General features: G+C 39.1%; 1 protein-coding gene and 1 long non-coding RNA gene across 4 annotated transcripts in view; one reads left to right on the top strand and one right to left on the bottom strand.

The window, feature by feature from the left end:
* Window positions 1–982: 982 nt before the first annotated feature.
* LOC122574448 (spermidine synthase) overlaps window positions 983–12,214 on the top strand; it is a 189,949-nt gene continuing 178,717 nt past the window's right edge. For both annotated transcript variants that reach the window (XM_043742074.1, XM_043742073.1), the window contains exons 1-2: window positions 983–1,115; window positions 1,917–1,987. The gene's annotated coding sequence lies outside the window, so the exon portion shown is untranslated. The remainder of the gene's footprint in view (window positions 1,116–1,916; window positions 1,988–12,214) is intronic.
* LOC122574455 overlaps window positions 2,714–12,214 on the bottom strand; it is a 58,713-nt gene continuing 49,212 nt past the window's right edge. Inside the window, exons 4-5 of one of the 2 annotated variants that reach the window (XR_006319065.1) lie at window positions 5,145–5,381; window positions 2,714–5,081 (exon numbers count right to left, since the gene is read on the bottom strand). This is a non-coding gene — a long non-coding RNA (uncharacterized LOC122574455). The remainder of the gene's footprint in view (window positions 5,082–5,144; window positions 5,382–12,214) is intronic. The other variant, XR_006319064.1, reaches the window with a different exon arrangement.

The following is a 12,214-nucleotide window of genomic DNA, read 5'->3' as shown; positions in this document are numbered from 1 at the left end:
AAATATAAAATATGGAACGATTCGGAAGACAAATTGAATACTTTACTATCTTTTTTAAAGCAGGCAGAATATCTTGGTTTATTGATCTATATTAAATTGTGTAATATGGGACTATTGGTTGTATACTAACTGGATGAAAAAAATGACGAGCAGATCGTAAAAGAAAAGGCCTCGCATTTGCTCAAATAATGGAATCATTTATACAAAGTCTTGCTATACCAGTCATTAGAACAGTAAAAGGTCGTATTAAAGCAAATGATAAAGTATATAGCAATACATTGTAATATTACATTGTTATTTCTCTTCTTTTAATTGTAGCAGTATCGACATATATTGCACGAATGTGTCAAGCTTATATACGTAGGATGATCAAAGTTTAAATAATAAAATGAAAGTTTCGATCAACTTTTCATTTCTGGAAAAGGTTAATTACAAATGTATATAAAAATAATACACGATAGCAGCGAATACACAAATAACAAATACACGAAATGTATTTACATTTAAAGATTTGCAAATTCTATTGAATAGATCGAAGCACTCGCATGAATAATATTTAATTCCGCGCAAACTACACTTGAAACTACGATTAAAGTCGTATGTGAACAGCTGAAAGTAGAAAGTTTGAAATGCGTACGCGCGTAAAATGCTCAAACGCGTGAATGTAAGAAATTTATACTTATGTACACACGTATGTATGTTTTTTATGTGGACATGAAGCGATTAGTTCCACCTATTCGCTGTTAGATGGTATCTCATGTTCATCGAAGAAACTATGGTCATGGTGGAACGACTTTTAAAACTTGTCCAAGTACATGATCTTACTATGGATGAAGTACAAAATAGTCATGACATGTAACGCTTTTTCGTGTCCCACGTTTGAGTGTCATCCGATATGTATCTTTGTATGAAATGTGCGCGCAATGATCTTATCTTAAATAAAGGTTACAACGTCAATCGAACGGCGAAATATGCAAATATATATTACGATAGTAAATCATAATCGATATACATACATAATTTCTTCCGATCGATCTATCGTATCGTAGAAGTGTCAGTTTTAGGTGGGAAGCACAGGAAGAAGAAGCGTAAACGTTTCATCTAGAAGTTATCAGGTAAAGAATACAATCAATAGCTTTTGCATTTGTTTTCATATTGTCGAATTCGTCTACCATTAGAACAATGAGCATTATTTAGAAGAGTTAATTATATAGACACGTATGTATATCCAATCCGATCACTAAAGTTGGTTAAGAGTAAATATACATATGTATAACTTCCATATACAATGGCTGACAAGAGTATTTCAAATTAAAATACTTACCGTAGAAAACTTTTATGTATATTATATGTATCATGTAAAGTATTAGTATTGCGATGACTCAGTAATGAGACATGACTATTAGTGGTTATGTTGAACAAATTTAGAAGCAATCTGAAAATGTACAACGTATAAAATTTACAAGATATCTACTGCAAATATATATTTACTAGAAAGTTAATATGCGGTATGAACAGCCATCTTAAACACATAACGAGCGTTAAAGATGGCCCCACTGAGTGTTGAAGTTTATTAATGTAATGGGCAATTGGCCGTTTAAATATTTGTTTCGTTTGTACGAAATATTTACTTGCACCAAATATGTACATACATTTTCAAATTGGTTTCAAATATCACCATAATCATAATATCGAATCTAATTCGTAAAAGGTTTCTATATATATATAAGTCTTCTAAATTTTCAATTTCGATATTCCAGTTTCATAGAGACTAGAGTTCGTTAGAATCTTTTTTTTTTATTATTATTATTAAAATTCCAAGTTTTTATAGAATCTCATATTTCATTATCTCAAATTTCCTAAACAACCATCACTGTTTCACGAAACAGATTATAATAACCCATATTTTGTTAAAGGTTCTTCATTCGTTCCTCTTCTTCCCGTAACCTGGAAAGGACTTTAACGATGCTTCAGAGCCAACTTCAACGTAAGTAATTTTGTATTTTGTACTTTTAACATTACTATTTCACATTGATTACTATCAATTAAAAAGTAGAATCTGTTTGAAGGTAGAAATTTCTCAATTTATGTACTCGGTTACAAATAATCCAGGTGGGTGAGTCGATAGGGGATAGATTTATATATTGCGTGCCGTGAGAGCCAGTCGACAAATTATCCACGATAAACCGTGAAACGCACGGAAGAAACGGCCGGGTCTCGGCAATGAAGCATATTGTTGCAAATTTGCCAATCTAAAAGGAGATTTATTATTCCTGTCCCGTGCAATGCAAAGGTTCGTTATTATGGTCTGTCTATGGACTAGTTTATTTATAGATATTGCGCAAGAGATATCCATTCTGTCCTGACAAGATATTGCGCAAAGCTTACCACGTTACTTCTGTATATTCGCTTCAGGTTTGTCGTTTCACCAATCACCTACGCAACGACCGATCACTATAGTTTTTCCCAATCCCCGAGATGTTAACCTAAACAGAATTTTAAACTAATTCCTCTCTTACGAAGATCGACCTGTGGCGTTATTTCTCCGGTTACGACCGTGATCGTCTCTATTTCCACGACAATCTATAATCATTCTATCCACAACTACGTATGTACGCGCATCCGCATCGATTACCACCTATAGCTTTGTTTTCCACGGGTTGCGTTTGACAAACGAATAAAAACATGTATGTTTTCGTAGGAATCACGTATGAGGATCCGTTTACGTCGAATTGCATTGTCCGACCCTGGGTTAAGCGTTTATCTCCATACGCCATACGTTTAATTCACGAACGTGAGTACGAATGGGAACGCGGTTTGACGCTAAAGCCGTAAAAAAATAGAAAACGAATAGTCGCCAGTGAATAAATATCTATTATTCGGGTTTCAATACGTTTGTAGGAGAAGGAGGCGATATCGTTTTGTACTTAAGTGTTTCTTTCGAAAACTAACATACTTCTTATATCTTGTCAAATACCATTATTTTTACGTTCCGTGTTCATTTACGGCATAGAAATAATTTCCCTTGTTCATTCGCGGCGAACGTTGTCGGGAGAAAGAATTCAACTATCGGATAGCAACTTTTCCAATTAATCTACGCCGTTGAAAAAGTGTAATAAAGAACGTAAGCAGATAACACACACACACATACAACTTATTCAATGTCTGGTTCTTGTACAAAGCACGATAATTCGGCTTGTTCTTATCGCGAATAATACATTTCGAATGCACGATACCGGCTGGTCGACGTGTTAACAGTTTAAGCTCGATGCCTGCAATATTATTAGCGCCGGTATGATAGAAACTTTTGGTAATAACGAACTTGCCAAGTTATCGTTAGTATAATAGCGGTATCGATGTAATACCTTGCTATAATAATCGTTAAAAACGCGATTTATAATATAATTCTATATATAATATAATTCTAAAATTCTAAAATTCGTCCTTCGCGACTATGATTCGTTGCTTTTCTAATTTTGAACGGTGAAAGTTAAAGGCCGAGCATAAACCTAAAAGTGCTAATAACTTCTTGCGCGCTCCCCCTTCGGTGATGGGACGCTTTTGATGAATTAACTGCCTGGGGTAAACTCGCATTTAAATGGAAATAATTCGTGGGATTATCGTTGTCCCTTGTCGCTATTACTTTACCGAAGACGATTAAATATTATTGGATAAGCAATTCGTTTGGTAATCGGTTCTTGAGTAGCGGATGGTGATAACTTAATTCGAGTAGGGTTCACAAATTTTAATTTACTCATCTACATCTTTACTTTCGCGTACCGTAATTGGTTCGTTTGTGATAAATAATTTTTATATTTATTTCATGAAAATGTTAGGAACGGGATTCGCGCGTGTACAGATGTAAGCATTAACCGTTTTCAGGATACAAAGTTAGGGATATTATTACAACTTAAATAATTTGGACAGATTGTTCTCTTAATTTTTTAATATTTCTTTCAGTTACTTTTTATCGTACAATATCTGCTTGGTTTTCACGTACAAGAATGAACGAATTAAAGACTCGTTATTTACACGTGATGGAATATCTTAATCTTAAATATAAAAGTTTAAATGTGTGAAATTGGATTCTCTCAACCACATCGGCTTTAAACCAGTTGGTTATTGATTTACATATATAGGAGGAAGCCTGACAGTGACGGAAACCAGATCGTAACGCTTCAGTTGATTTATTAGTGTTTCCAAAGCCTGCCTAATTTCATTGCTAATTTTAGACTTACTCTTAGACGCATCGTTTACGACATTGACGAAGCTTTTTATTCCACAAGGTTAGCTTTCTTCCGAGTCGTTTATCGTAGCATTGAAATTCTCAAATTGTCAAAAGAAATAAATTTGTGATTAGGAGAAAATCTCTATTTCATGGTTCACAAATATAATATACATGTATAATAATTTCCTTAAACGTGTTTCCGATGTAATGAAAATTGGGCGAATGTAATTTCTCCTTTTGATACGATTTCAATTTTTGTCCACAAGAGATCCATGGAAGCAGCGCGATTCCGAATTTTATTCTAAGGTCTTACCATTCGAGTTTACTTGTTGATTCCAACGCACTCACACACCTGAAACTTTGCTCACCTTTATTTTCTCAAAGTAAGAGAGCACGAGGGCCAGGTAAAAAGCAAATTTCAGGCGTAAGAGTACTGTCGAGGATGCTTGATTTCCACCTAGGTATTTATCGCGCACTTCGCCCTGCTTACCCTCGTAAATCGACTCTTTTCTAGAATAGTTTGGACGTTTTCCAGCCGATGGCAGTTTTTCAATGTCAACGCTCGACCGAAGATCGTTATTGTTCGTTATTCGTTGCATCGACTACGATGGATCCATAGGCCGAGGAAAGAAATCACAGGCTGCGACGATAGACTGTCACGGACACACCTGAAACTTTGCTCACCCAGAAGGAAAAGTACGGGCAGAGCAAAGAGTCAGGCCCGACCGTAACGTTCGAATTTTACACTGCTGGGACATGCTCGAGTGTTTCTTCTTTCCGTTGTCACGTTGCTCCGGGCGAGGAACGCGCTGCCTCTTCTCCGATTTTACGCAATAGCGCCGCCACGAGGACACTGGAAAATAGAGGCGCAGAGATTGTTCATCGAGAGAGTAGCAGATCCGAGGGAATGAGTTACCGGTAAGACAGGGACCTCGAGAGCCATCAGAAGTTGCGGAAAAATAGGCTGTCGGATAGTGAAGGAGAGAATCGAAGGGAAAGAAAGAAGTGAAGAGCGCGGAGAGAACTCTGCGAAGCTCCGCACTCAGCAGTGGCAGCCAAGGAATCAAGACCGTACCATGTTTCATCCTACTATTCGCTCTTTCTCCCTTTGCCTCGAGAGACGACACTCGAATCTCCATTGTTCGTGGTTCGGCTGAAACAGAATTGAAAAGACGCGTGATATTTACCAATAGATTCCATTCAGGCCGCAAATAATTCATAGGGTGACGGGGTCAACGAACGGATTCTAGCAGAACGGACTCTAATCGTTTTTAAGACTTTTTTAAGGAGTTCATTGTGTTTGAAACGGTGAACTCGATGATCGATAAAACGGTGGTCCGAATGTTTGATCGTGGTATTACCGCGTTATCGCTGGAAATAGCTACGAAGTTTACGAAGAGTTTAGTCTTTCTATGTCTTTTCCAATTGAAATCAATTGCAACTTTTATTCTTGGTCGAGCGTTCGATTGTAAAATCTAACGAGTCAGCAGCTTGGAGTAACCAGATTTTCAACAAACGCTTCTTTTCGATAAGACGATGTAAAAACATTGTAACTGTTCTGTTTCTCGTGTGTCAGAATCATACGTAATCCCATCGTTACATACACTTTGCTAAATACCTGATCGACCGTGAGCGAGGGCCCCTAAACCGATTACCACAGTTTATGCTGTGCCGTAGTAACAGCCACCCATATAAGTGCGCCTAACAGCAACTTAAATGTATCCGAAAGCCTGTTAAAGATCAATCTAATTTCAAATTAATCGATGGTTATTAATCTTCCACTTTCGCGACGATGGGAATTTCCACGGGAAAGTAATTAGCAATTTACGTTGCAACTTCAGAGTTTGAACATTTGATAAAACATCTTCACACCGGGTTTAGAGAAGATAGAAATTTTATTTAAAATTCTGGGACGACCATACTTATATGTATATGTATATATATATTATTATTATTATTATTATTATTATTATTATTATATATAGCGATTTCTATCTCTCGTATTCGTTCGATATTTACGGCCTGTTATTCGCGGAAATCGGATTGTCACTAAATGCTTCTTGGAACAGAAAAAGACATTCATAAATAACCATTATGAACATAATCGCGACTCATCGCAATGCTAATGAAATTTCAAAATGTTGTGTACTACGCGCATAACGTATTCGTAAGACGTTTTTGTAGCAGGTATTGAAATAATTTGGTGAGTCACCGTATAACTCTAATTTGCCAAGCGTTCACGTCATAAAGGTTTTATCGGTCTTGCGTGTTCCTACTCTTCCGTTGCGCTATCCGTTAAGGTCAAACCGCGCCGATTCCATGCTCCAGTCCGAAGAGATAGAGTGGTTCAATTTCCACGCACCCACCGGATTTCAGGAAGTTTGTATTTTTCTATGTATACAGAGATATATATCTGATGGCTATTTGGTGTCCGTGGCAGCCTGGAAGATGGTAGCACGAAAGAGAGATCCGCCATCTGCAGACGCAGTTTGTCAGAGGGCAAACTCGGTGTCCAGCAGCGGAGAGTATAGCGTTACGGTTGGATGTCAGTGACCGGAGCATAAACCCAAGATAGTTTCACCATTACATCGACGTCTTCCTTCTTGGCTTGGCTCCTTTCTGTCGGCCTGTACCATCCGCACAGCCACGCACGGTCGCTGGTTCGTCGTGGCCGCAACACCTGAGTGTCTCCAGTTGCAAATGCACGCGTCAATAAGCTGCTTTCCACCTGGAGGATTCCCTCGACCGAACCAAAGATTCGTTTCCTCGATCCGGTACGATTCGTCGTTCAGTTCGATCGAAGCCGCTTGAAACTCGAATGGAAACTCTTTTTACCGATCGTAACAATCGATTGTTCGATTGATCGTTGCCTTCGTTCTATGGTTACTCTGGTGCTGTTCCAATAGAGAAATCCAAAAGATGGGAGAAAACTTGCGCATATGGAATAATAATATTAATAACACGCGAGTGAATCGAATTGTGTAATTGATGGTGTAAAAAGATCCAAGCCAGCTTGTTTCCGATTACGTGTAACATGGTAGGAGATTCGATCCAACCGTATCTTGTGTAATTGGCACACTTTACATCACCTCCGTACTAATATCTTCTCACGCGTACTAATAAGGATCATATAAAATTACGTTCGTGAAATTCTATAGAGAAACTAATACGTTCGATGTTTTTATTAACTTGAAAAACCTGTCTCTTCTTCACGGGTTATATAACATTCTAAATCATGAAAATTCGGCAAATTAGAAATACGGAATTGTTACGACCGTTCGCGGAGAGACGCGATCGCGAGGGAAGCGCGTCAGCGGGAGGCGTAAATTCTCGCTACGATTCAGAAAATCGACGCCGCGAATTAGTCGTTCCTCTGTGTCTGTTAAGATGACAGAGGTGATTAGTTGAAATTAACACTGAATTAACAGAGTTAACTAAAATTATATATTTGATAATATATATAGATATAAACAACAGGATAGTGATGCGCCACAAATTATTAGACAGATGATACAGTGAATTTGGTGTAATGATTCGACTCGACCTTACAATGTGTTTTGAATTTGGACGACTTATAATTCGTTGAAGACGTTAGTGTTTATAATTTGGATCCTCGATCGATACTGATTGCCCTTCGATGGGCCTTTTTGTTTTTCATGGGAGACGATCCCCACCATGCTCGGGTCATACCACCGATCACGCGTGTCACCTTATGAATATTTGAAATAACGAACCGAATCGACGTTTCTCGAACTCGCTTTGTTTGATGTTGGCCGTTACATTGTATGTGTTGAGCTACTTGAGACTGTTCGCTCGCGATACTGCGATGCCACGAGCGACGGTTAGGAATAACGGCCTCTGGATAGCCACGTGGCGTAACAGGAATTTTAGCTACGAAAGCCTAACTTTAGCTACTAACTAATGAAAAACGAATCTGATAGAAATCGTGATGGTCGCCTATAATCCAACGGTACCAGTTGAGAGTTAACGCGAAACGGCAATTCATTTCTTCTTACCTGTTACGAGACGAACAATCGTCTCTGAATAGCAACGTGCGATAGATTATCGTTATCTTTATGCTACCCAAATATTTGTTAGGAATTTATCGTATTAATCGATTTGACGAGCAGTGGTCATAAAATTGAGTTTCGCCTCGGCCGAGGTCGGCGACAACGTCGGCGATCGGGAAGAAACGAAGCTATGGTCGATCGATAGACGCCGAATTGTTGAGCCCCGTGCATCATAAAGGCTAACGACCGCAGGCAGTTTGGCAGCGTTTGTGAAAGCGGTCTTTCTTCGAAGTAATGCAGCCGGAATCATGCGATGACGAGAGCGATTATGAACGTGCCAGCGAACGAAGGGAGACAGAGTGCGCTTTCATTTGGTATGCGTGGATGCGTGTTTGCGTGAACGAACGGGGATCAGGGTGAATCAGGAGGAGAGTCTGAATGACAGCAAAATGACGAGAGGAAAGAATAAACGTCAAAACGGAGAGGAGAAAGGTGAGACAAAAATAGAAAAATAAAAGAGAGCGTTTGTGTTTTCGAGTATGTCGTAAATAGACTTGAATCTGAGTTTGGCGTGCCTTATACTGTATATTGTATAGAAATTTGCAACGAAACAAAGGCAAAGGAAAGATGGAATGGGAAGACAAAAATGGCAATAGGGAAAAGAACGTATACACGGTTAAAAGCGTCACGTTAGATGCTCTGGAATGACTTGATTGCCACTTTATCTAGTTGCCTTTGTCCATAACCAGACGCCGCGCCGTGAGGTGTTTGTTTGGATATATATATATATATATACGAAATGTGACGGAAAGCCGGAAAAAAGACGAACAAGGAGAAAACTAGTGAAAAGGGGGTCAGTAGCAGCGCCACCGGCATCAGCACGGAAGGGTTTAAGCAAACATTCGTAATTACACGATCGTTTAATATGTATGGGACTTGCGCGTGACCGTTTAACGCACGCGTAGCTTCCAAAAGCGTCCAAAAGGAGTCTGAATACACGGCCATTAAACAAAGGGTGAACTATGGAACTTTCGATACTACCGAAGGGGAACGAAAACGGATTAAAAATCGTGGAATTAATCGAACAGCGTCAAACAGATCGTACAAATTACGCTGTTGCAAGATAAAAGACAAATTGTTTCCTTCGATGGTAGAGCGATTACTTGAGGGTGCGTTAAGCGGCGTAACGAAATAGAAATATCGAAAGTGAAGAAACGAATGACGTATCTAGGGACGAATCCGGTTTAATCCATTAAATACTAACGATACGCAATTTTTTCTCAGTCGATCTTTATCGAATTCTGCTTCTTCGTTCTATATGCTGTATAAGATTCGTCGACGAAGGAAAGTTCTATTTTCTTTCATATATTCATCGATCTTTTTGCGACAAAATTTACACCTAGTAAATGTTCTTCGTTTAATCGATTATCTCATAGACTGTTCGTAGAGAGGCGCGAATGATGTCTGAAACAAGCTCTTAACGGTATAAAAATTTATGTGCTTCGTAATTACACTTATGTAGTACGAGCTGGACGAGATTTATCGACCTCCTCGAGTTTCAAAGAGGACACGCTACTTTCCCAAGGCATTTTTAACGACCGTCGTCGGAACATAAATCATCGTTTTCCCGTGATTTATATATGTTAGCGTCTCGTGTCACGGAGGCGTGGCATAGGCGTGAATCCCCGTAGTGTCTGCTTCTAATTTAATTTATTACATCAGCCCATCAGCGATCCATGACGGTATTAAAGATCCTGTAAATTATTCACGCTGGATCGTGCTCGGTAGTATGTAATTCCATTATGGTTGATTATCCGTTCGAATAACTGCTATTCGGTTTAGATGGATATAAAGTTCGTTTGATACTTGTATTCAATGGTGTAGCTTACGAAAACTGATATAGGAGCTTCGAGACACCGTTATTATCGTCCTTTTCGAGCGAATTAGGATCAGTTATCGATAGGTTATTGTTGTGTCAGTGCTCGAGGTAACAGAATGATGTGTTTGAAAGCGCGTATTGATCTGTCAATCTCTCAAAGACAGTATGGCAAGTCGTTAAATATGATAAATATCTTAAGCTATTATCGACGGCGTGTTTTTACCGCGAACTATGATCTTGTTCCAGTCGTATCTTTCGAATTAATCAAGACGTCGATCTAAGAATTTAACGAGACTAATTTTTATTTTCGCGTTATTTATTTATTACATTATAATTTATTATAAAAATTATCCGCTGTTTGAAAGACCAAGAAGCGCATCGAAAGTACCATCTTCGATAACAAAGCTAAAAAGCTTATTATTCCATGGTCTTCAGAGAAACTGTGTATCGTTATGAAAGGTGAATTTCTAGAATTTTGCTACCAGTTTCAAATATGACCATAGAAATAACGAAAAAATAGGTTCTTTGTACGCGAAGGTTTCGAGCTTAAAATTAACAGCGTTTCGAGCGAAAAATTAAAGAGCCCTCGTAGCTTGATAACAATCCGAGATTCATCGTTACATGGAAAAAAGGTACAAGCGATGGCGGAAGTGGGGAAAAGGGGTGTAGAGAGGTAGAGAGGAGGGCGGAAGAAAAAGAGGAGACGAAAGAATGCGAGGAGACAAATGGGGATGTGCTTGGAAAGTTTCAATGAGAATAAACGAAACTGTGCGCCCTTTCGTTCGGTCGCGTGAGCATTCTTTCCATCCGTGTGCGTGTACAAGGATGCCAGAGAAAAGAAGAATTCTAGAATGCAGAGACAAAAGAAAATGGAGTACGAGCAAGAAGCACTAAATCTAATTGCCCGACGATATCGTCATGGGAAACGAACGAACGACGAGACGTTCTTGTTCCACATTTTCCTTCTTCTCCTCCTCCTCCTCCTCCTCCTCCTCCTCCTACTCTTTCCCTTTCTTTTTCTTCGTCTTCAAATCTATCGTTTCAATAATTCATCGAACGCTCTTCGATGTAAATGGGTACGTTGATTCTTGATAGTTGCCGCTTCGACTATTTGATCTCTTGCCGTTATATGGATCTTTAATTCAGATTGCCTTTTTCCCCCTTTTGTGTTTGCAAGGATTTTGAAAGAACAGTGAAACTTAAAGGACACTGTTGACACATCTAAATAAGACGAAAAAATACCAAAACGTGTACTTGCATACGAATCGCGGAAAATAACCGAAAATGGCACCAGGAATTTTCTTAGCGTATTTTTCACACCGTATAAATCTCGCGAAACACCAGGCGTACGATTAAAAAAGGAAAGGCAGTGTGCCGTTGGACTAATCAGGCCCGGACGTAATAGGCTGTCGCAAGATCTCAATGACGCGAGCTTCTCCACGAGGCGAAGAAGCCCCGGTACCGGTGTTAACCGGCCGCGTCTTCGAAGAAACAGGAAAATTGGACGCAGATGGGATTTAAAGGAAGAAGAAACGAGAGCCTCGTGTACGAGGGGAATCACGCAGCAGGCACATGTGACTTTTGTTGGCAGACCGTGCCCACTAAGGCAACCAAGAGGAAGAACGAGTTTTAATTTCTCGCGTCCGCGGCTCATGACCCCGGGGAATCGTCGAGACTTTTTTTCTTTGTTGTCACGATCGAAGTGGGTCAAGCCTACTACCACTTCCACCTATTAGACGCGCGCTCGAGCTACTATTGTCACCGTCATCGCTGACGTTCTCTACGTCATCGAAATCTGTTCGCAGGAACAGAGAACGAATACCTTTAACGAATCTAATAACCGAGAATATTCATAGATAGGAATGCCAATTATTCGTATCTATAACCAGAAAAGAAACGGCCGAAAGTTTTAATCAAACTGTTAGCAACTACCGAAGTAAGTCGTTGAGTAAAAAGTTTGAAATTCTATTCCATAATAGCATGCATAATTTGACAGGGATTCGACGTAGTATCTATGAATACGTAATCCACTGGTACTAATGGAAATCATAAGCAGAACCACACGTAGTTTGCTATATTACCTATATATATATATAT

This window comes from Bombus pyrosoma, linkage group LG13, assembly GCF_014825855.1.
Source record: "Bombus pyrosoma isolate SC7728 linkage group LG13, ASM1482585v1, whole genome shotgun sequence".
In the NCBI taxonomy this organism is placed as follows: Eukaryota; Metazoa; Arthropoda; class Insecta; order Hymenoptera; family Apidae; genus Bombus; species Bombus pyrosoma.
Note: the sequence above shows the minus strand (reverse complement) of the source record. Positions and strands in the feature narration are given on the sequence as shown.